At 44.9% G+C, this 25,232-nt stretch overlaps 1 protein-coding gene and 1 long non-coding RNA gene across 2 annotated transcripts in view; one reads left to right on the top strand and one right to left on the bottom strand.

Moving 5' to 3' along the window:
• LOC141139198 (uncharacterized) overlaps nt 1-25,232 on the bottom strand; it is a 1,175,459-nt gene that overhangs the window by 866,309 nt on the left and 283,918 nt on the right. The window lies entirely within an intron of this gene.
• Nucleotides 18,580-25,232, top strand: part of LOC141139180 (cytochrome P450 2B11-like) — a 49,353-nt gene continuing 42,700 nt past the window's right edge. Inside the window, exon 1 of the mRNA XM_073625086.1 lies at nt 18,580-18,710. The gene's annotated coding sequence lies outside the window, so the exon portion shown is untranslated. The remainder of the gene's footprint in view (nt 18,711-25,232) is intronic.

The following is a 25,232-nucleotide window of genomic DNA, read 5'->3' as shown; positions in this document are numbered from 1 at the left end:
CAGACACTAAATGACTTCATAGCATCTAAATCATTCCTTTCATTCCCATCGCTTAGAGAAAAATATGATCTACCAAACTCTGAGATATTCAGATATCTCCAAATCAAAAATTTCTATACACCATTCCTAAAGGGGGATACACCATTATCCCAATTATCCATTTTTGAATCAATCTGTACAAAAGATCCATTTGCTAAAGGTACAATTTCATCACTTTATAATCAATTTTATGGAGTAGCAAATCTTAATAGACCCTCTTACGTTCAGAGGTGGGAGGAGGACCTGGGACGAACTTTAGAAGACACGGACTGGTCTAACATATGGCTCACATCTAAGTCATCTTCACCCAACATCTTAGCACTGGAGACAAATTATAAAGTCCTAACTCGCTGGTACCTTGTACCCGCTAGAGTTGCAAAATATTCACCTAATACCTCAGCTCTTTGTTTTCGAGGATGCCCAGAAATAGGCACATATTTACACATATGGTGGACGTGCCCAGTAATCCAAACCTTCTGGAAGGAAGTCTTCGTGATTGCATCTAAAATATTTAAAAAAATAATACAACCCGATCCATATTTAACTTTACTTAATCTAAAACCGGAATGGTTAACACTCTCTCAATTCAAACTTATGATCCAACTAATAACGGCTGCAAAACAAACAGTGGCCAAGGCATGGAAATCTCCTACATTGGTACTAGCAGAAACAATTCACAGAATGAATAATACAATGTCCCATGCTAAGATGGTAGCCATCGATCAAAATCAAATTCCGAAATTTGAAAAACTTTGGCATCCTTGGATAAAACAACAGTTCCTGTCAAACTTCAATGACTCTGTCCTGTTGCCATGGTAACAGATTAAATGACTTACAGAGACACCCATTCTAAGGCTTCAAAGAGAACTAAAAAGAATAATAAACTGACGAGCGGGACAACCTTGTGGACCATACCTCTACCTTTCAACCCTTTTTCTTCTTTCTCTTTCCTTTTCTCCACCTTACGATTAAAGCTCATTATCAGAATTTATTTGACCTATATACACTCTACCTGTAAACAATATGTATAGTAGGTATAAATCATTTAAATACCTACAAAAGTAACTAGGGAAATGATATATATCTTTAATTTAGATTTACGTGAACCCAATGTTTAATATTTGAAATTTCATGATATTTACCTATATAAACCCTACTGTAAAACAATGAGCTTACTTTATAGATCCTTGTAAACTTACTTTATGTATCTTTATAACATTGTATACTCAATAAACTTCTTTTGACAAGGAAATGATTTTAGCAAATGGCTGCAATATAACAAAGAGTGAAAAATGTAAGGGGGTCTGAATACTTTCTGTCCCCACTGTATATATACACTGCATCCAGTGTAGCCAAGCCTATATCTGACTGCAGGCCATTCCTGGTGTACTTTTTCTGTATTTAATATATATATATATATATATATATATATATACAGTCAGTCTTGTCAGTCAGTCTTGTATATATATATATATATATATATATATATATATATATGTATATATATATACACATATATATATATATATAGATAGATAGATAGATAGATAGATAGATAGATAGATAGATAGATAGATAGATAGATAGATAGATAGATAGATAGATAGATAGATATATGTATATATATATATCTATCTATATATATATAGATAGATATATATATATATATTTACACTGCATCCAGTGTAGCCTATCTGTGACTATCTGACTGCAGGCCGTTCCTGGTGTACTTTTTATAATATACTTCAGGCGGTGTACTGTGCACCCATATTGCAGTTGCTACTACTTTTCTGGTGGTGTACACAGTACACAATACAGTGCACCCATAGTTGTTATTACACTTCTGTTGGTGTACACAGTACCATGCACCCATAGTGCAGTTGCTACTACTTTTCTTGCGGTGTACACAGTACACAATACAGTGTACCCATAGTAGTTATTACACTTCTGTTGGTGTACACAGTACCATGCACCCATAGTGCAGTTGCTACTACTTTTCTGGTGGTGTACACAGTACACAATATAGTGTAGTGTGGTTTTGCTAAACAAAATTTACAGCATGTCCGGAAGGCCACCAAGGAGAGACAGATGCTCACAGGCCACTAAAAGAGGGCAAGCAGACTCTGTGTCTACAGTCAACAGTGCTAGTCATGTACATGGTGCATCCTCAGCACGTGGCCGTGGGGCACGCTTGTTCTTTTTTTCTGCAGCTGGCCATGTTATTGAGCCACAACATGCAGAGGAGTTGATGGAATGGATAACAAAGCCGCCCTCATCCTCCTCATCCTCTATCACCCAGGCTCAGAGTAGTTTGCCTGCCAATGCAGCTGTCAAAGCGGCCTATTCCATCAGCTTCATGTCAACAGTCACTTCCCTAGCCCCACCATCATGCACGGAGGAGTCCCCCGAACTATTCGACCACAGTGTCGGGTACATGCTGCAGGAGGATTCGCAGCGATTTGAAGGCTCCGATGATGGTACCCAGGTTGAGGAAGGGAGTAACATGAGCCTAGAGAGAGGGGGTGCCCAAGAAGGACAAGAAACTGGCAGTCATGTTCCCCCAGCTGCAGCATACTGCAACACCAGGGCAGGGCCACACAGCTAAGATCCAAGGAACGAGGAGGAAGGTGGTTTACTGACGATGTGAACTTCGGGTTAATGAGGACGTATCAAGGTGCTTTATGTCAGCTCCTAACCTACTAAGAATCTGTTTATCATCGTGATCTGGTAAGCACAATCTACAGCCACGGTGGTGGGGTTTTTTTTCACTTCCCTCCCCCCCTTTTTTTTGGTTGTTTTTATGTGCACACCAGGGTGATTGGTATGTTCGTTTGTCCATGTTTAACATTTAACATACTACACTATGGCCAGTTTTTTCTTGTGTTTGTTTTTCTCCTGCATTTATTGAGGGGATTTTGATCTGACCACGGACGGTGCTGATTGGTCCAATACCTCAGAGGCCCTGGCAAGGGTTTTTTGCCATCTGCTTATATCTTTGGATTTCTGGTAAGAGCAATCATAGCTCATTTTGGAACAGCATCCACACTTATACTGAACACTTACTACTTTGGGAATTTGGACTTTTATTTTCTGGACTTGTTTTTTATATTTTGTTGGGGTTTGGTCACACTATTAACTCACCCAACACATATAATTTTTGTTTTAGCGCAGTTTATTTATTTTTATTTGTTGGGTTGGTGTTGTCGCACTGTTTACTGCTGCTTATTCTTTTGTATTTCTAGCGCGGAATTTTTTCTGTTTTATTTTGAGGAAGGGAGTAACATGAGCCTAGAGAGAGGGGGTGCCCAAGAAGGACAAGAAACTGGCAGTCATGTTCCCCCAGCTGCAGCATACTGCCAAGTTTGCTCCAGTGACGAGGAGGGAGGGGATGATGAGGTCACTGACTCTACTTGGGTGCCTGATAGAAGAGAGGAGGAGGAGGAGGAAGAGGAGGAGGCACATCTCCAATGAGGCAGGATGCCCTCCAGGGGGCAGCTTAAGGGCAGCCACCCTTTTGCATCACACGGCAGAGCTAAGCAAGTGCAGGGCGCTGCTTACTCCCCGCATATTTTGAAAAGTTCTTTGGTGTGGGCCTTTTTTGACACGTGTGCAGCAGATCGCACCATTGCTGTTTGCAATATATGTCTGAAGCGTATCAAGCGTAGCCAAAACAGCAGCCGCTTGGGCACCACATGCTTGACCAGACATATGACGACCTCCATGCAGTCCATTGGCAACAGCACTTAAAAGACCAACATCAAAAAACAAGGCTGACCTCTCCTTGCTCCTCATCAGCTGGGATCTCCAACCCAACTATACCTCCAGTCCTCTCAGAAACCTGCACTGAGAGGAATAAAGGTATAGAAATAGGTGTCCCAAGTACTTGCTGCCATTCGGCTAGAGGTACACCAACATCCGATTTTAGCAGGCAAATTTCCCTACCCCAGTTGCTAAACCGTCAAAAGAAATTCGGCCCCAGCCATCCACACGCTCAGCGTCTGAATGCTAGCTTGTCCAAATTGCTAGCACTGCAACTGCTGCCTTTTCAGGTGGTAGACTCTGCCCCCTTTCGTGGATTTGTGGAATGTGCGGTACCTCAGTGGCAGGTTCCCAAACGGCATTTATTTTCACGGAAGGCCATTCTGGCTCTCTACCAGCATGTGGAAGGCAATGTCTTGGCCTCGTTGGACAGGGCGGTCAGCAGTAAGGTGCATATTACTGCTGACTCATGGTCCAGCAGGCATGTACAGGGACGTTACCTTTCTTTCACGACGCACTGGGTAACTCTGCTGGCAACTAGGAAGGATGCAGGACAGGGTTCAGTATTGTTGGAGCTTGTTCCGCCACCACGCCTCCAAAATTCTAGTGGTGATTCTGCCACAACTCTCTCCTCCACCCCCTCCTCTTCTTCTTCCTCTATGGCTTCTTCCTCTGCAGATTTGTCCTTTGAACCAGCAGTGCTCCGTAGGCGTTCAAGGGGCTACGCAAGAACTCAGGCAAAAAGATGCCATGCGGTGCTTGAGTTGGTCTGCTTAGGGGAGAGGAGCCACACTGGGGCAGAGATTCTGTCAGCTCTGCAGGGGCAGGCTCTGAGGTGGTCAACGCCATGCCAGCTTCAGCCAGGAATAGTTGTGTGCGACAATAGCACCAACCTTCTCTCCGCCCTCCAACAGGAACACTTGACCTATGTTCCCTGTTTGGCGCACGTCCTGAATTTGGTGGTGCAGCGGTTCTTGAGCAGGCACCCGGGCTTACAGGATCCCCTGAGGCAGACCAGGAAAGTCTGTGGTCATTTCTGCCGGTCATATAATGCCAGTGCTCGGCTAGCTGACCTTCAAAGGGAATGTAACTTGCCCAAGAACTGCCTCATTTGTGACATGCCCACCAGGTGGAACTCAACGTTGGCAATGCTGCAGTGGCTGCACACACAGCAGAGGGCTATCAATGAGTGCCTGTGTGAGTATGGCACCAGGACAAGGTCAGGGGAGCTTGGCTTTTTTTTACCAAGCCAGTGGCTACTGATCAAGGATGCCTGTCACCATTTGAGGAGGCCACGAGGATGGTGAGCAGTGACAGTGCATGCATCAGTGATACTGTCCCTCTTGTCTTCCTGTTGGAGCATAAGCTTCATGGAATAATGGACAAGGCACTTGAGGCAGAACAGCGGGAGGAAGAGGAGGACTTCCTTACCTCTCAAGGCCCCCTTTATCCAGACAGTATTCCTGCGGGCCCACCGATTACACAGGAAGAAGAAGAGGAGGAGGAGGATTGTGTCAGCATGGAGGTGGAGGATAACACTCAGCATCAGCAGTAGTCTTCAAGGGATTGTTTTCCGTTCCCAGAAACCCTTGGAGTTGTACGTGGCTGGGAGGAGGTGGTTGCGTATCATGTGATCTTTAGTGACCTAGAGGATTCAGGATCGAATGCCTCTGCAAACTTACGCTGCATGGCCTCCCTGATCCTGCAAAGCCTGCGAAAGCACCCTAGGATTTGTGGTATCAAGGAGAGGGATCATTACTGGCTGGCAACCCTTCTTGATCCAAGGGTAAAGTTGCAGAACTTATCCAGCCTTCGCAGATGGAGCAGAGGATGAAACATCTTTGGGAGGCCTTGCAGAAAGGTTTGCGCAATGCGTTTCCAGAGCCTGGGAGGTTACAATTTCTTGGTGCTGGACAACGTGTTGCTGAGGCTTCATTCAGTCACTGAAAGAGCGGTGAAGAAGGTGGCTGGCTGACCGATGCCTTCAGACAATTCTTCAGTCCTCAGCGCCAAGGTCTGATCTTTTCCAGAAAACATCGCCAGTGTCGGAATTACATGGTGCAGGAATATCTAGGGGCAAGATCAGACTTGGAGGCCTTTCCAACAGAACATCCACTAGGTTACTGGGTTTTGAGGATGGACCACTGGCCAGAGCTTGCTCAATATGCAACTGAGCTACTGGCCTGTCCTGCATCCAACATTCTTTCTGAACGCACATTCAGTGCTGCTGGAGGCTTTGTAACCGATCACAGAGTGCGCCTGTCCACAGACTCTGTTGATGGGCTCACATTCATAAAAATGAATCAGTCTTGGATCACCAGCTACCAAGCACCTGATGCTGATGTAACCAATTGATTTTTCTATGGATGTGGGATCCCTTGAAGACTGCCTATGCTGAGCGACTATCCTATTATGCTGAGTGACTATCCTATTCCTCCTCAATCTTCATGATGATAGCTTCTAAGAATATTTTTGGTTCAGGGCACCACCACCACTGCCTAAGGCCCAATTTTTCTGCCCCTGTTTAACAGGGACGTGTAATTACAATTTTTGATCAAATATTTCACAGCAGGGCTTGTTCCTGCGCCCAACAAGAGAATCTGTGAGGGGTTACAGTGTTGTGGCACCACCACCACTGCCTAAGGCCTAATTTTTCTGCCCCTGTTTAAAAGGGGCATGTAATTACAATTTTTGATCTAATATTTCACAGCAGGACCAGTTCCTGCGCTCAAGAAGAGTATCTGTGAGGCTTTACAGCCACCACCACCTCCTAAAACTTTTTTTGCTTTGATACATGTCCCCTGGGACAGGACCCGGGTCCCCAAAAACTTTTTATGACAATAACTTGCATGTTAGCCTTTAAAATTTGCACTTTTTATTTTTTACACATTCGGGTCCCATAGACTTTAACGTTGTTTGCGTGTTCGCACAAACTTTTTGTCAGTTCGCGTGTTCTGCCGCAAACCGAACCGGGGGGGTGTTCGCCTCATCCCTAGCATCCATGTAGTGTACAATAGAACGTCTGGGAGGCTAGTATGGGCCCTGCCTCTTTGTTGTGGGTGGGATGCCCTGTTACTAGCATCAGGGAATGTTTCCCTGCTTGTGCTAGCCACTGCACAATGACTTGAGGAACTGCTGGTGGATGCCTGCCTATGATCTGGGAGTGCTGCGCTGCTGGTCGAAGCCACAGGATTTTTTTGCACTTCTGGTGGATGCCACAAGATTTATTGCACTGCTGGTGGATGCCTGCACCTCCTCAGATCTGCTGTGCCTCTTTGTTAGGATTCTGTTCTTCTCAGTTTCCATTTCAGAGCCGCTGCTTTCTACAGGCTCATACTCGCTATCCAAATCTCATCCGACACACTCTGGAGTATATGCGAAGCCTCCTCGCTGCTGAATAATTTTTTTGCCATGTTGCTGGATGTGTGACAGATGTTAATCACTGTGATCTTTGGGACAGATGTGGCAGATGTTACATAGTTACATAGTAGGTGAGGTTGAAAAGAGAAAAGTCCATCGAGTCCAACCCAAGTGTGTGATTATATGTCAGTATTACATTGTATATCCCTGTATGTTGTGATCGTTCAGGTGCTTATCTAATAGCTTTTTTAAACTATCGATGCTCCCCGCTGAAACCACCGCCTGTGGAAGTGAATTCCACATCCTTGCCGCTCTTACAGTAAAGAACCCTCTACGTAGTCTGGTATTTGTAAATTAAAATCATATCCCCTCTCAAGCGTCTTTTCTCCAGAGAGAATAAGTTCAGTGCGCTCAACCTTTCTTCATAACTAATATCCTCCAGTCCCTTTATTAGCTTTGTTGTCCTTCTTTGTACTCGTTCCATTTCCAGTACATCCTTCCTGAGGACTGGTGCCCAGAACTGGAGAGCATACTCTAGGTGCAGCCGGACCAGAGTCTTGTAGAGTGAGAGAATTATCACTTTATCTCTTGAGTTAATCTCCTTTTTAATGCATGCCAATACTCTTTGCTTTGTTAGCAGCAGATTGGCATTGCATGCCACCATTGCTGAGCCTATCATCTGCTAGGACCCCCAGGTCCTTTTCCATCCATATATATACATATATATATATATATATATATATATATATATATATAAATGTTGTTTCCCTTAGCCAGATTCCTGCAGTCTATTAGCACCTACTTCTCTCCCATATATTTATTAATTTTAATTTTTTTAATTTTTTCTCTTAGCTAGTTTCCTGCAGTCTATCAGCACCTATTTCTTTCCTGTACATTTATTTATTTTCTTAACTAGTTTCAAACTAGTTTCATGCAGTCTATTAGCACCTATTTATCTCCTATATATTTATAATTTTTTTCCCTTTTTTTTCTCTCTCTTAGCTAGTTTCCTACAGTCTATTAGCACCTATTTCTCTCCTAGATATTTATAATATTTTTTTTCCTTTTTCCCTCTCTCTTAGCTAGTTTCTTGCCATTTATTAGCACCTATTTCTCTCCTATACATTTCTTTTTTATTTTTATTTATTTTTTCTTGCTCATTCAAGACTATGCACATACTTTGGGAATATGCCAGTATTGGTCCTCATGATGTTCTAACATTTTGCTTTTAAAATCATTTGTTCTCAACATCAACTTCATTGTGTGTATACATATATACATGTTTTCTATTATTTTGTGCATGTTGCTGTGACTATACAATGATTTTGACTGATGTGTCGATTTTGTTCCGAGTTCAATATGTGTATCAGATTGTTTCTGGCAGTGGATTTGTACCAAACTCTTTACATCAGATTTGAGTACCGTGTATTCTAGCCGGGTTTTCTTTGTAACACCAGCTAGGTACTCATTTTAATTGGTTAGTATACCTGTAACCTAATGATGACACATTAGAGCAGTATATAGGTGATTGTGGTGACTAGTTCCAATAGGTAATGACTAAGCGCTAACATTTGCGTGAAACTCGTCTACCTCTTTGTCCTCTGCTCCATCTGTTAACCATGCAAGCTGGGCTAGCATCTGACTAGTGTGTGTGGGGATTAACCAGAGACTCACTCACCTGGAACAGCTTTTCTTCTTCCTTTTCCATACTTGATTTCCCCAGAGGTTCTCCCCCCAGTGAGTAGATTGCATTCATATTTTTGCCACCCAAATGCATTATTTAAAATTTTTCCACATTAAACCTAATTTGCCATGTAGTTGCCCACCCCATTAATTTGTTGAGATATTCTTGCAAGATTTCCACATCTTGCAGAGAAGTTGTTGCCCTGCTTAAAGTGGGGTTCCACCCAAAAAAAAAAAACTACATGAAAAATCCTAAAAAAAAATACAAAAAAAATTTGGATATTTTTTTTTTTTACTCACCTCTAAATGCCTGTTGCTAGGGGGTCCCTCATAGTCTGCCTCTTCCAGTGCCTGGACTGGTGACATCACTTCCCCCTCGGCACAGGAAGGGCTAAGCTCTGCTCCCTCCCTCCTGTCAATCATCTGGGACCCATTACAGGTCCCAGGTGACTGAGCGGCCAATCATGGCACTCAGCGCCGCTCGCGCATGTGCAGTGGGTGCCAGGCTGTGAAGCCACAGCCCGGCGCCCACAGTTGCAATGCCGGCGCCGCCGAACGGAGGAGGAGACAAGTGGGGCTTCGATCCCCCGCATCGCTGGACCTAGGGACAGGTAAGTGTCCAATTAAAAGTCAGCAGCTGCAGTATTTGTAGCTGCTGACTTTTAATTTTTTTTTTTTTGACTGGAACTCCTCTTTAACTTAGTATCGTCTGCAAATACAGAGATTGAACTGTTTACCCCATCCTCCAGGTCGTTTATGAACAAATTAAATAGGATTGATCCCAGGACAGAACCCGGGGGGGCCCCACTTTCCACCCCGGACCATTCCAAGTACTCCCCATTCATCAGTACCCTCTGAATTCACCCTTGTAGCCAGTTTTCAATCCAGGTACTCACCCTATGGTCCATGCCAACGGACCTTATTTTGTACAGTAAACATTTATGGAGAACTGTGTCAAATGCTTTTGCAAAATCCAGATACACCACATCTTCGGGCCTTCCTTTATCTAGATGGCAGCTCACCTCCTCATAGAATGTTAATAGATTGGTTTGGCAAGAACGATTCTTCATGAATCCATGCTGATTGCTGCTAATAATACAGGTTTCATTACTAAAATCTTGTATATAGTCCCATATCTTCCCCTCCAAGAGTTTACATACTATTGATGTTAGGCTAACTGGTCTGTAATTCCCAGGGATGTATTTTGGACCTTTTTTAAATATTGGAGCTACATTGACTTTTCTCCAATCCGCTGGTACCATTCCAGTCAGTAGACTGTCAGTAAAAATTAGGAACAATGGTCTAGCAATTACTTGACTGAGTTCCCCCAGGACCCTCGGGTGCAAGGACAGATATTTACTAGGAGAGATTTGGCAGATGATCACAGACATATGTGGCAGATGATCATGGACAGATGTGGCAGATGTTCACTGGGACAGATATGGCAGATGTTCATTGGGACAGATGTGGCAGATGATTATGGACAGAGGTGGCAGATGATCACGGACAGATGTGTGACAGGTGTTTTTCACTGTGTGGGGACAGATGATGTGGCAGATGATCACGGACAGATGTGTGACAGATGATCACAGACAGATGTGGCAGATGACCACGGACAGATATGTGCCAGATGTAAGCAGATGATCATGGACAGATGTGGCAAGTGATCATGGACAGATGTGGCAGGTGATCATGGACAGATGTGTGCCAGATGTGTGCAGATGATCACAGACAGATGTGTGCCAGATGTGTGCAGATAATCACATGATATATGTGGCAGATGATCATGAACAGATGTGGCAGATGATCACGGACAGATATTTTTACTGGGACAGATGTGTGACAGGTGTTTTCACTGTGTGGGGACACTGTGACAGGACACTGTTTGGGGACACTAGCTGGGTAATCATTGTGTAAAAAGCTGTAAAAAACGGCTCAAACTCACTGAACCTCGGCTGGCAGCACAGATTCGCCCTCTTTCTCCTCACTGACAGGCTCTGTGTAAGGAGAAGCAGAGCCGATCACTGTTGCAATGGCTGTGTTTACACTACATGATGGCTGTGATTGGACATAGCCATCATGTAATCAGGAGGACCAATCACAGAGCCCTCCTGCCGAGCGGTGATGCTCTATACTCAGGGGACACAGGCAGTAAGACAAAAAAAATTTGTGTAGCACTAAAAAAATTAAAGTTCAACATAAAAACAATGTAGTCCAACCAATAGTGAAAGACATCTAAGAAAAACTTAGAAGAAAGTCCTCCATGTATATAAGTCCACACGGACGTTTTTACAGCTGCTTTTTTGAGCTTTTTTTGCAGCTTAAAAAGGCCTGTCTATGTTAGTCTATGGCTTCATGCCCACCTAGGCGTTTTTGAGCAGCAAGTGGCATAGGCGTTTTTAAGCTGTAAAAAAAACCCAGGACCAGTGGGTTCTGAGAGACGTTTTTCAGCTGTAAAAACGCTGAAAAACGCTCAAAAACGTCATTCACCAACGTTTTTTAACGTTTTTGATCCACTGAAAAAAAAAAAAAGGAGGATTCCAGAAAGGATGGTGTTCCCTACACTCCTCTGAAACCTCTCCCTGAGGCTAAGCACTGTCCCTGACAGATGGGCGACCTGTCCCTACTCTAGCCAAAAGTGAAATGTGCATCAAGCCTGGGAGCCAGGATCTTAAATAGGCTCTGCCTGACCCAAAATCATTGATATAGGACAGTAAGCTGTGTACAGTATATTAAAAAAAAGCAGCCTCTGTTGTTAACAGGAAGAACTATGTCTATTTCTGTATGAAGCATAGCATGCAAAAAAATAAACTCAAATTCTCCTCATTGTTGCGTGAAAAGTGCACAGGGACCTACTAGTCCTTGGTTTACTCTCGGATTCCCATCCTCACCACCCCTCCGGAAAATCTACCATCACCCACCACCCAAGCCTGATTTGACCCAGTTGGGCGTATGTCCTCTTGGGTCTACGCGATCTGGTAAGCCTTTCTATTGTCGGTGGTGGTGTATTTCTTCTGTCTTCACTCCAGATGTCACGCATTTGATTTGTTCCTCACATGAAGTCACTGAATCTATATAGACGATTAATTTTCATGAGTCTTATATACATGGAGGACTTTCTTCTAAGTTTTTCTTAGATGTCTTTCACCATTGGTTGGACTACATTGTTTTTATGTTGAACTTTAATTTTTTTAGCGCTACACAAATTTTTTTTGTCTTACTGTTATATGCTTATATCCTATTGGCCGTGTTAGCTGCTTATTCCCTTTTTTTTTGGCAGCGCAGAATTACTTGTTACCTTTCTCCTCAGGGGACACAGGCACACCGGGATCGTGTGTCCACGTGATCGCGCTCATTCTGAGAGACGTCCAGGAAGGAGGAAAAGCCTACCCGGCCGTTTATATGCAATGGTAAGGTGGGAGGAGGGTAAAGTCTCAAACCTCCTCGTTGTCTCACACTAGGCAAGAGAACACGACGTGGTCAGTTCTCTATCTGTGCTGGGAAGTCTCCTCCCCCAGCTCTTATGCAACTGCAAATTGAGGGTATGTGATCATTTATAAAAAAGGGAAAAAAAAAGGTATTGATAATTTTTCTTTAGATCTATACGCAAATGTTTTGTTTTTTCCTGTTTTCTCTGATTCTCACCTCCTTCCACTGTCCCCTAATAATTTCCTGATAACACAGAGTCTATGGAGTCAGGCTGCACATGCTCAGTTTGGTGTGTATTGCTAGAGAGTTTTTCTTTCTTGGGAGGGTGCATGTGATCAGCAGAGGGTTAATCAGCACTGTCCATACAGAGGGTCAGAGGTCTTGCAGTCTCATAGGATAGTCAGAAAACTCCTACAAACTTTAACCAGTGCTTGGCTGGACACTGATAGAAGTCACAAGATTGCTATATACTGCTGATGAGAAAGGGTATTTAGCAGTTTATATTTAGTAAAATAATTGCATTTCCATGTTCTGTGTACTGTGGGAGATCAGATATAGTGAATGCAGGGTCCTGGGTTTTGTACCACTTTAACTGTTTGCCAACCAGCCGCCGTAATTATACAGCGGCAGGTCAGCTCTCCTGCACGAAATGCCATAGCTGTACTGCGGTCTGTGCATGGGAGATAGCGGGCGCTCGGGTCCGGCGGACACCATGTTATTCAGCCTCCTGGCTTACACCTACAGCAGTGTTGCTCAGGCCTTCCGTTTGAGATCTCCCATAGACCATTTCCTTGCCAACACTATCAACATTGATAGCCCCTCACTGCTCTGGCCCTCAAGCTTGGTAATTAACTTGATAGAGATTGACAATAATTGTACAATAATTGACTTGAAATGGTGATGTATGGCGCACTTGAATGTGCAATTAACAATAAAAATCTTTCCACTCTATTTTGTGCATAGTTGATTGTTTCCTAAAATGTGAACTGGTTATTCAGACTTTATCTTTTTTTTAACATTTCTTATTTAGTTTTGAATTTTTAACAATAATATAAACACATCTCCACACGTCACAAAATAATGTAACATTTACAGTATGTGTAAACAAGTCGTACATCAGGATATGCAAAACCTGAATATGACAAAAACCAAACTGTCATGTTTGAACTGTGGGAAAATAAACAGGCAAACATAAAACACATATGAATTATCATTCGGTTAGAGATGAGAGATAATATACTCAAGCAACATTTTTTAGGTGGTGCTGAAACAGAAACCGAGGATATTCAAGTCCTGACAGTCCATACAGTAATAATGTAGGGTGGGGGTGGACAAAAAAGAAAAAAGAGAGTAGAAGAAGGAAAGGGGAGGAGGAAGAGAGAGAAACTTGTGGAAGGGAAAGTAAAGAAAAGGATATATCTAACTAAATAACTCTAAACCTTCTGGTTCATGTGGGGGTAGGTGCAGTACAGAAAACACAATTAAGGGTCCAGGTGCAGAGAACAGAATTATATTGTAATTGAAGTTCAACAATACCCAACAAGCTCTTCGAGAATGCAAGCCAACCGGGAGCACTCACAGGATAATAGAGAGGTGTCAGTAGCAGGTCCCAGGTGTGCCAAAAACATCTGTCTCACGGAGCTGTATGCGACCTGGCCAGTCTGTGTGGGGAGGATTCCAGAAAGGATGGTGTTCCCTACACTCCTCTGAAACCTCTCCCTGAGGCTAAGCACTGTCCCTGACAGATGGGCGACCTGTCCCTACTCTAGCCAAAAGTGAAATGTGCATCAAGCCTGGGAGCCAGGATCTTAAATAGGCTCTGCCTGACCCAAGATGGCCATCAGACTTACATGGGGCACCAGCATCCAATCCAATAGCTGGCCATTGTGACCCAGGAAACCATAGAGTAGCTAGGTTCTATGTGACTTCCTCTACTACTGCAATGCCACTGTGGTTGAGCGCCAACCGCCATGGAAAAAGTAGACTGCACCTGCCTGCACATGGTTTTGCCTGTATACCTCACTATATTGACTACTGTGGTAGTGTGGTACCCCACCAGGGGAAGGACACAGGATTCTCAACCAGGCTGGTTGAGGGGCTCCAGGGGCATTGCTTAATAAGAGAAAAGCCTGATTTTGTGATCCACCAGCACACTGACTGGTCAGGTGTGTGCTGGGCTATTTGTAAACACCTGACCATGGTTCTGGGCTCCACCCTCATGAGGAGTCCAGGCTTGCAAGGGAGAAGCCAGAGAGTGCAGGTCTGCACTGAAAGCCAGAGACCCAAGCCTGAGGTCGCTGACAGGAGTCAGGAGGGCTCCATTTGGGAGCCTGAGCAGTGGTCCTGCTGCGAAAAAGAGCCAGGTGGCTTGGTATTTTTGTTTGCAATGTTGCATGTGTAAGCCAGAAGGCTAAATATCTTTTTATTTTGTGCTGATGTTGAAAACCCCCTGCAAGGGAAAACCCTTTCTTTTCATTTCTGGAACTTTGTTTGATCTTCTTTAACTCCTTCAGATCCACGCTATAGCCGAATGACGGCTACAGCGCAAATCTGCTTTGCCGAGAGGGCATCAATAGACATCCTCCCCTTAGGAAGCAGGCCGCACCCCCCTGCAGGGTGCGTGCGGCGTGCGCTGTGATCACCCGAGTCGCTGATCGGAGTAAGGGGTCGATCCTGACCCCTTACCATGTGATCAGCTGTCAGCCAAAGAGAATCGATAATCATTTTTTTTTCTTCTCACGCTGATAGTGTGAGGAGAAAAAAAAGCCGATCACCGGCTCCTGTTGAAAGGACATGGGTCTCGAGCAGGGAGAGGCGAAGCTGCCTCATATGTGCCCACAGTGCCCACAAATCAGTGCCCACAGTGCCCACCAATCAGTGCCCACAGTGCCCACCAATCAGTGCCCACAAGTACATCAGTGCCACCTATCAATGCCCATGAGTGCTACCTATCAATGCCCACGAGTGTCACCTATCAATGCCCACCAGTGGTGCCTCATCAGTGCCACCTAGAAGAGCTGCCTATCAGTGTCACCTACCAGTGCCGATCAGTGCCCGTCACTGCCACCCATCAGTGCCCATCACTGCCACCCATCAGTGCCAGCTATCAGTGCGACCTACTATTGCCCTTCAGTGCCACCTATCAATGCCCTTCAGTGCCGCCCATCAGTGCCACCCATCAGTGCCCACCAGTGCCACCTATTAGTGCCCATCAGTGGCGCCTTATCATTACCCATCAGTGTCGCCTCATCAGTGCCCATCAGTGCAACCTATCAGTGCCCATCAGTGCAGCCTATAAGTGCCCATCAGTGTAGCCTCATCAGCGTACATCAGTGAAGGAGAAAAATTACCTGTTTGCAAAATTTATTAACAAAATATAAAACGGTTTTGTATTTTTTCTTTTTTGCATTCAGTCTTTTTTAATTTAAAAAAAAAAAACAAAAACCCAGAGGTGATCAAATACCACCAAAAGAAAGCTCTATTTGTGGGAAAAAAATTATACAAATTTCATTTGGGTACAGTGTTCTATGACCGCGCAATTGTCATTCAAAGAGTGACAGCTGTAAAAGCTGAAAATTGGTCTGGGCAGGAGGGGGGTTTAGGTGCCCAGTAAGCAAGTGGTTAATAAAATGGGCCGACAAGCCCTGAAATGGAACTATTTGGTGTGGACTGTTCTCATTAGCGGTCTCTACACTTGAGCTAATTAACCCCAAACTTTACACTACTTTGAGCCCGGAACTGAGCCAGAAGAGAGGTAGGGGGTGGAGGGAAGGCAAGAATGGCAGAAGGATGCAGTGCATTAGAAAAAAAAAAAAAGAATAGAAATAGGAAGGATTTTTGCATGGGTAAATGTTGGCTCAGAATTTAGTTTAAGACTCAAAAAAAAAAAAACAGATAAACATCAGGTTGCTTTGAGCTGATTATATTAACATCTATTCTGAGTCTCTGAATCTAGTATGGGTTGAAGCAGTCATTGCTTGTTTGGGCACAGAGGCCCCAAATCTGTATCCAGGCCCTAGGTTCCCAGGGCCTGTGTGTTTTGGGGAGACATTGACCCAAATTTTAATGCAAACCACAAGGATCCCACAGGCACACAGAAACCCAGAATATAGCCCCTTCAAAAGCCAGGGCTAGGGATGAGCCGAACACCCCCCTGTTCGGTTCGCACCAGAACATGCGAACAGGAAAAAAGTTCGTTCGAACATGCGAACACCGTTAAAGTCTATGGGACACGAACATGAATAATCAAAAGTGCTAATTTTCAAGGCTTATATGCAAGTTATTGTCATAAAAAGTGTTTGGGGACCTGGGACCACGGGGAATGCCACAGGGAAGTCCCGTCAAGTCACCGTGCGTCAGAGGGGGGCGGGGTCACCGGGTGGCCCCGCCCCCCCCGTTATTTAAGAACTGTCAGACGAGGAGCGCCGTCACACAGCGGGAGCCTCCCTCCATGCCAGCATGGATTGCGGAGCGGCCCGGAGAAGAAAATGAAGAAGAAGAGAAGAAAAGAAGAAAAGAAGAAAAGAAGAAGAGAAGAAGAGAAGAGCGGGAGCCTCCCCCCCATGCCATGGGTGCGGAGCGGCCCGAGGAGAAGAAGACAGAAGACGCCGCGGAGGAGATGCTGGACGAGAACGCCGGAGGAAGAACCAGAAGAACCAGAAGAGCCAGAAGAACCAGAAGATGAAGCAAGATAGAAGAAAGAAGAAGCATTTAAATAAAGGAATTGTCAAAAACTGTCTCTTGTCATTTTTAACATTTTTGACACTTTTTTCGTGAAATGGTAGGGGTACTTATGTACCCCCTTACCATTTCACACAGGGGGGGGGCCGGGATCTGGGGGTCACCTTGTTAAAGGGGGCTTCCAGATTCCGATAAGCCCCCCGCCCGCAGACCCCCACAACCACCGGCCAGGGTTGTGGGGATGAGGCCCTTGTCCTCATCAACATGGGGACAAGGTGTTTTGGGGGGCTACCCCAAAGCACCCTCCCAATGTTGAGGGCATGTGGCCTGGTACGGTTCAGGAGGGAGGGGGGGCCGCACTCTTGTCCCCCCCTCTTTTCCTGCGGCCTGCCAGGTTGCGTGCTCGGATAAGGGTCTGGTATGGATTTTTGGGGGGACCCCACGCCGTTTTTTTTTTTTGGCGCGGGGTTCCCCTTAAAATCCATACCAGACCTGAAGGGTCTGGTATGGAATTTAGGGGGAACCCCACGTCATTTTTTTTTTTTAAATTTTGGCCGGGGTTCCCCTTAATATCCATACCAGACCTGAAGGGCCTGGTATGGAATTTAGGGGGACCCCCACGTCATTTTTTTTTTTTAATTTTGGTTCGGGGTTCCCCTTTGGGGAATTCCCATGCCGTTTTTATCAATGAACTTCTATGTGTATTGTCGGCAATGCAATAGCCGCGGGTAGTTTTAAATGAGTTTTTTCCTTCAAAATGTCATTTTGCTGTCAGACTGTTCTAAACACAGGAAACATGCGCCCCTTTACAGGCACACTATAGACACCCCCCAGGTACGAAATTTAAAGGGATATTACACTTTTATTGATTGACTTTAAGTATTATTAAAATCACTGCTCCTGAAAAAACGGCCGTTTTTAAAACTTTTTTTTGCATTGATCCATGTCCCCTGGGGCAGGACCCAGGTCCCCAAACACTTTTTATGACAATAACTTGCATATTAGCCTTTAAAATTAGCACTTTTGATTTCTCCCATAGACTTTTAAAGGGTGTTCCGCGGCATTCGAATTTGCCGCGAACACCCCAAATTGTTCGCTGTTCGGTGAACTTGCGAACAGCCAATGTTCGAGTCGAACATGAGTTCGACTCGAACTCGAAGCTCATCCCTAGCCAGGGCCCATAGTCATTAGGCAAAAGGCTCCTCTGCAGTTCCCACCAAAAGCTCCTGTCCGGGTTGGGTCTGTCACAGCACTGTTTACCTTTTTTTTTCACATTATTGTGCCGTGAGCGATGTCCTCAGATGAGGTCTGGTGCAATGCAGAAAAATGCAAAAAAAATTCTGCAAATCACCGTGCCCACCTAAAGGCAGCATTATGGTGTGAACAGAGCACATAGAAAACAATTGTTTTGTGTGCCTTGGAATTGACCCTGCGTAGATCTGTACAGCTCAATGCAATTCAACTGAACTGGTGTGAAGAAACCCTAATACTAACCACTTAGTCCCTATTTTTACCATCACACAATCACTAACTTTTGAACTAAGCACATGCATGATAGCGTATCATCTGCAGAATGATACAATTCCCAGCCAGTATCACATTATAATAACTGGAATTCTGCCAGGTCTGCTGAAGGAGAATGTTAGGAAAGGCTGTCACAAGCTAAAATACTGAGCATAAATACTGACTGTGTATAAGGGAAAAGTCCTCTGCAGAGACACAGAAGACAGGAAAACAGGATAAGCATACAGCACAAAACTGTAAGTAAAAGGAAGCGTTACTTGAAAAAATAGTTTAGTGTGAGGACAGTAATATAGTAACTGTTATTGTCGTTTCTATTCATTTATTTTTTTTAAGAGACCGTTATCTTCACCCTGGCCTAGTAAATCATTGACCTACAACAAGAATCCTGTACAGAAAATTACACTTTTCAGAATCTACTGTCTACGTACTTGTCTATGGTCAGTGGCTCACTGAGTCCCTGGTGCCCAACCCACAACGTCCTGGACCGGGTCCACCACTTGCTGGGCACCTTGCAGAATGGCAGCAGGGTGCCAGGTGCTGAGATACTCTCTCCCTTACAGAACCAGAAACTGATATGAAGCTGGTATTGTAGAACAGAGTGATCTCTGCCCAAAAGTAGGATTATAGTCCCACCTGATGTCAAAAGGGAGAAAGAGCAATATGGAAGCATTTAATAGTCATACTTACCTAGTTGGATGCTGCATCTGTATCCTGGCACCTCTAAGACTGAGAACCGAGCGATCAAACACCCCCGATCGCTCAGTTCTCAGATCTCCCCGAGCAGAGAGCTGGTGACTGTCAGTCAGCAGCTCTCTGCTCTGCCACAATCCCCCTTGCCCGCACTCACTGGAGTGCTGAGCTGTGGTGGGGGATATGCCATCTCAGGTTCTCAGCCAGGTGCCAGTCCAGGCATGCAGATTCTGACTCCATTGTCACGATCTTGCCCAAGCCTGGACTGGCTCTGTAAAGTCAGCAGACTTCAGCCCGCTGTCTGCTGAAAACGGGTCACAGGAGTGCAGAATGAACTGCATTCCTGTGATCCACAAAAGTACAGCCAAAAGAGCTTCATCAGTGGGCCAACCCTTGTTGGGTAAAGCGCATTTGACCATCCTGTATTTACAGGGGTCAACAATTTGAGGTGAGTGGCCTGAGTGACTATTGGTGGTGGAGATTTCACCTGAGGTGGCTGACACTTCATTACCTTTTCACTGCCTATTAGGAATCCTTACAGTAGATGAACTCTTAAATTTGGGACTTTGTTCGTTGGACTTGACATCATTTAGATTTGGTTGCGCTGCACCTTTTGATTATATATATGACTGATTATATATATGAGCAATTGTCTTTCAAAGTGTGGGCGGGAAGGGGGTGAATTTGTCCAGTTTTGAAGTGGTTAATGAGGAACGATGTTCACCAAATAACCTGTGGCACTGCCATGTGATTCTGGAACCTCACTGTGTAAAGAGGAATTTTATATCTATGCCATTTATTCAGTAAACTGAGTTGCTGGTTAAGTGTATTGTCTATTACTGGAAATGTAAAGTGAGTGAAATCCTATAGTGTATGGGAATGAGGAAGGAAGCATAAACATTCATGTTAACCTTATGGGTAATGGAGAGTAATAAATAAATAAAGAAGGAGAAGCAGCCAATACAGGGGAAGAGGTGGTGGTGGTTAGGGTGACCACGTGTCCTGGATTGCCCGGGACAGTCCCGCACTTTCAGGTCTGTCCCGGGTTCTGAGCTTCATTTCGGGACAATAGAGTGTCTCGGAAAGAAACAGACACAGACACCCTGCACAGTGTATTCTGCGCCAAGCTTTAAAAGCTGTTTTTTTAAGGAGTGGGGCCGGGAAGCTGGCTGTAGCGTTCTTAACAAATGATGAGTCACAAGCTGCAGATGGGCTTCACTGCTGACAGCTGAGCGAAGTACACAGCAGCTTACCTCCATTACCTCCATAAAGTGTAACGTGTGTAAAAAACTGGTAGAGGCAAATCAGTGTTTCACACAATTGCTCTAAGAATAGCTTGTTAGTGTCAAGACAGGTGTCACTGGCAAATGTAAAAAAAAATAATCCTTCCAATGTGGGGCCCAGTGTAGTTCTTTGGCCTTTGGCCATAAGGAGTGCTAACTCACACATGCAACTGCAACTCAAGAATTTTTGCTCACAGTTGCAGCATGGCCCTAATGACTTGAATAGCTGAGTCTGACAGGCGATGCTGCCTGTCAACTCAACATGCTACGTTAAATGTGAATAGCCTCCTCCATCTGTATTTTAGATTCTAGGTGGGAGACCAGGGGGTGGTGAAACTGCAACTCAGGCACCTCTTTTTACCACCACCTGGCTACCTGTGTGAATGTAAGGGGGCTCTTTAAACCCTGAGGTAAGTAGGAACCCCAGGGACCCTAATGTGAGTGGAGGACTCTAGGGACCCTGATGTTGGGGGGTTGATGAGACTCTGGGGACCCTGATGTAAGGGGGGTGGGGCTCTTGGGACCTCAAAGTAAGAAAGAGAGTGCTCTTGGGAACCTGATGTAAGGAGGGGGTGCTCTGGGGACCCTGATGTAAGAGATGGTGGCTATGAGGACCCTGCCATAAGAAGAGGGTGACTCTAGTGACTCTGCTTTTAGGGGGGACTCTGGGGACCCTGATGTAAGGAGGGTTACCCTGGGTGCCCTAATATAAGGTAGGGTGACTCTGAGAAGTCTGATGTAAGCAGGGGGACTATGGAGACCCTGATGTAAGGGGGGCTTTGGGGGCCCTGTGGTAAGGGGAAGAAACCTCTTGGGATCCTGAGGTAGGTGGGAGGAACTTGGGGGACCCTAATGTAAGTGGGCTCTTGGGATCCTGAGGTAAGGGGGAGGAACATTGGAGACCCCAAGGTAAGGTGGAGGAACCCTGGGGACCCTGATGTAGGGAGGACTTTGGGGATCCTAATGTAAGGTGGGGGCGACTCTGGGCACTCTGATATAAGGAGGGGGACTATGGAGACCCTTATGTAAGGGGGGCTCTGGGAAACCTGAGGTAAGAGGAAGAAACCTGGGAACCTGATGGAGGGGGGTCTCTTGGGACTCTGAGGTAAGGGGAAAGAACCCCAGGGACCCTAATGTAAGGGGGGCTCTTACCTCTTAGGTAAGGGAGAGGAAACCTGGGGACCTTGATGTAAGGTGGCTCTGGGGACCCTGATGTAAGGGGGGTGACTCCGGTGTCCCTAATGTAAGGTGGGGTGAATCTGAGCACCCTGATGTAAGGAGGGGGACTATGGAGATGATGCAAGGGTGCTCTGGGGACCCTAAGGTAAGGAGGAGGAACCCCAGGGACCCCTCACATTTTTGTAAATATTTTATTTTATCTTTTCATGTGACAACACTGAAGAAATGACACTTTGCTACAATGTAAAGTAGTGAGTGTACAGCTTGTATAACAGTGTAAATTTGCTGTCCCCTGAAAATAACTCAACACACAGCCATTAATGTCTAAACCGCTGGCAACATAAGTGAGTACACCCCTAAGTGAAAATGTCCAAATTGGGCCCAAAGTGTCAATATTTTGTTTGGCCACCATTATTTTCCAGCACTGCCTTAACCCTCTTGGGCATGGAGTTCACCAGAGCTTCACAGGTTGCCACTGGAATCTTCTTCCACTACTCAATAACGGCATCACGGATCTGGTGGATGTTAGAGACCTTGCGCTCCTCCACCTTCTGTTTGAGGATGCCCCACAGATGCTCAATAGAGTTTAGGTCTGAAGACGTGCTTGGCCAGTCCATCACCTTTACCCTCAGCTTCTTTAGCAAGGCATTGGTCGTCTTGGAAGTGTGTTTGGGGTTGTTATCAAGTTGGAATACTGCCCTGTGGACCAGTGTCTGAAAGGAGGGTATCATGGTCTGCTTCAGTATGTCACAGTACATGTTGGCATTCATGGTTCCCTCAATGAACTGTAGCTCCCCAGTGCTGGCAGCACTCATGCAGCCCCAGACCATGACACTCCCACCACCATGCTTGACTGTAGGCAAGACACACTAGTCTTTGTACTCCTCACATGGTTGCCATGGCACACGCTTGACCAAATAAGTTTATCTTGGTCTCATCAGACCATGGGACATGATTCCAGTAATCCATGTCCTTAGTCTGCTTGTCTTCAGCAAACTGTTTGTGGGCTTTCTTGTGCATCATCTTTAGAAGTGGCTTCCTTCTGGGAAAACAGCCATGCAGACCAATTTGATGCAGTGTGCAACGTATGGTCTGAGCACTAATTTCCCAAAGACAACCTCTGTATATGACGCTGAGCATGTGCACTCAACTTCTTTGGTCGATCATGGCGAGGCCTGTTCAGAGTGGAACCTGTCCTGGTAAACCGCTGTAAGGTCTTGGTCACTGTGCTGCAGCTCAGTTTCAGGGTCTTGGCAATCTTCTTATAGCCTAGGCCATTTTTATGTAGAGCAACAATTCTTTTTTTCAGATTCTCAGAGAGTTCTTTGCCATGAGGTGCCATGTTGAACGTCCAGTGACCAGTATGAGAGAGTGAGAGTGATAACACCAAATTTAACACACCTGCTCCCCATTCACACCTGAGACCTTGTAACACTAACGAGTCACATGACACCGGGGAGGGAAAATGGCTAATTGGGCCTAATTTGGACATTTTCACTTAGGGGTGTACTCACTTTTGTTGCCAGCGGTTTAGACATTAATGGCTGTGTGTTGAGTTATTTTGAGGGGGTAGCAAATTTACACTGTTATACAAGCTGTACACTCACTACTTTACATTGTAGCTAAGTGTCATTTCTTCAGTGTTGTCACATGAAAAGATAGAATAAAATATTTACAAAAATGGGAGTGGTGTACTCACTTTTGTGAGATACTGTAAGCGGGAGGAACCTCAAGGATCCTAATGTAAGGAGGAACTGTAGGAAACCCTGATGTTAGAAGGAGTGACTCTGGAGACAGTGATGTTGGGTGGGGGTACTATTGGGACCCTGATGTAAGGGGGAGACTCTGATGTAGAGGGGGACTCTGGGGACTCTGATGGGGATTCTTGATATAAGGGGGAATCTGATGTGAACAGTTGGGCCCATCCTGATGCTGCACTCAATATGCTGTTTTGTATGTTACTTACTCCTGACCCCTGCACTTTAAACATTGTATTGTACATTACATAATCCTGACCAAAGTGTTCATTGTCCCAGTTCTTCTTAAAGATAGGCTCAGAGAGAAAAAGTAATCACTTTTGGTGTGCAGAAAACGTGTTGGAAACGTTTAAATAATTAAAAATGATCCTTCGTTCTGAGGCTTATGTGTATCTGTGAGACTGTCAGTTGTGACATAGTAAGTAGAAGTATTTTGTGGCTATGAGGACTGTGATAAATGTGTGCAGGGTATACAGCAACTAGGCACATAGTCTGTCTCCCCTCCCACTGTTAGGCAAAATCTGTCCTCTGCATCACTTACCACTGACCCCTGTCCTCCACCAGGCTGACCCCTGGATCTACCCTACAAACTGCTGACGCTATCCTTTGCCCTGCTTACCCAATGTATGTTGCCCTGATGACCTCCCATCCTCTGCCCCATGACATTTTTTACTGCACCCCCACATCAGATAGGCTAGCTCCAACCCTGAGCCGTGCCCCCATGCAAATTCTTAAGAAATAGTAAAAATTTAAAGCGGAGTTCCACCCAAATTTTGAACAATATCTGTATGTATTCTCTTCCTTGCCTAGATGCTGACATGCCGTTTAAAAAAATTTAAATCACCGTAATTACCTTTTATTTTTCTATTCTTCTTTGCACTTCCTGGTTTTCCTCCCGTGGGAGTAGGCATGTTTCTAGCCTCTCCCAGACTCCTGGGAGCTAGTCTCAGGCTTCCCAGGATGCCACTGAGCATGTGCGGGAACGAGCGGTGAATGCTGGGAGCACAGCATTCACCACATCCTGCTTGTGGGCTTCAAATGCCCACAATGAAGATGGAAACCGCCTGCAGTGAATAATATAAGTTATTCTTTCCGACGAAATCTGAGACAGGCGGACATATTACACACAATATGTGAGTATGTAATGCTGAGAAGAAAAGTTTGTGAATGAACTCAAAAAAAAAAAAAACGATAGATAGGTGGACCCCCACTTTAACTGACAGCATGCGGTACCTCCGTACTGCAGCAAAATAACCCTGCTGCTGACCACCAAAGTGTGTGTCTATGTAGAATTTGTATTCCTATTCAGATGCTTCTAAGATTTACCCAGCTCTGACCAGCAATGGGGTAGGGGGAGGGTTGATAACAATGCGACTAGCCACCAATGTGAGGTGCGATGGGGGGTTAGGTAAAAGCACTGCCAATGAAAACCAACAAAAGGGGTTAAAAAACACTACTGACCATGAATGTGGCTGGTATTATTGCATCTACTAACATCAGTGCTTGGGGTTATTATTGTGGCCACTTACACCTATGTTAGGGATTATTACTGTGGCCACTTTTGCAAATTTTGGGAGTTATTATTGCATCCACTGACACTAATGATTGAGGTTACTAAGGCTACAACTGACACTAACAATGGGGTTTATTTTACTCCAACCTTCTTTTCAGTGTGTGTTGTGGTAAAAAAATTAGCAGGAATGAAAATTTTTAGGAGCTGAATGGATTACCTAACTGCAGGCTAGTGTTGTGCCAGCTCTGGCAGGGATCTGTATGATTCTTATTACAGAGCATCTCACTAATTGTTTTTTTTTTTTTTTTCTTTTTCAACTTTATTTGGAGTGACATC

This window comes from Aquarana catesbeiana, linkage group LG04 (genome assembly GCF_042186555.1).
Source record: "Aquarana catesbeiana isolate 2022-GZ linkage group LG04, ASM4218655v1, whole genome shotgun sequence".
NCBI lineage: Eukaryota > Metazoa > Chordata > Amphibia > Anura > Ranidae > Aquarana > Aquarana catesbeiana.
Note: the sequence above shows the minus strand (reverse complement) of the source record. Positions and strands in the feature narration are given on the sequence as shown.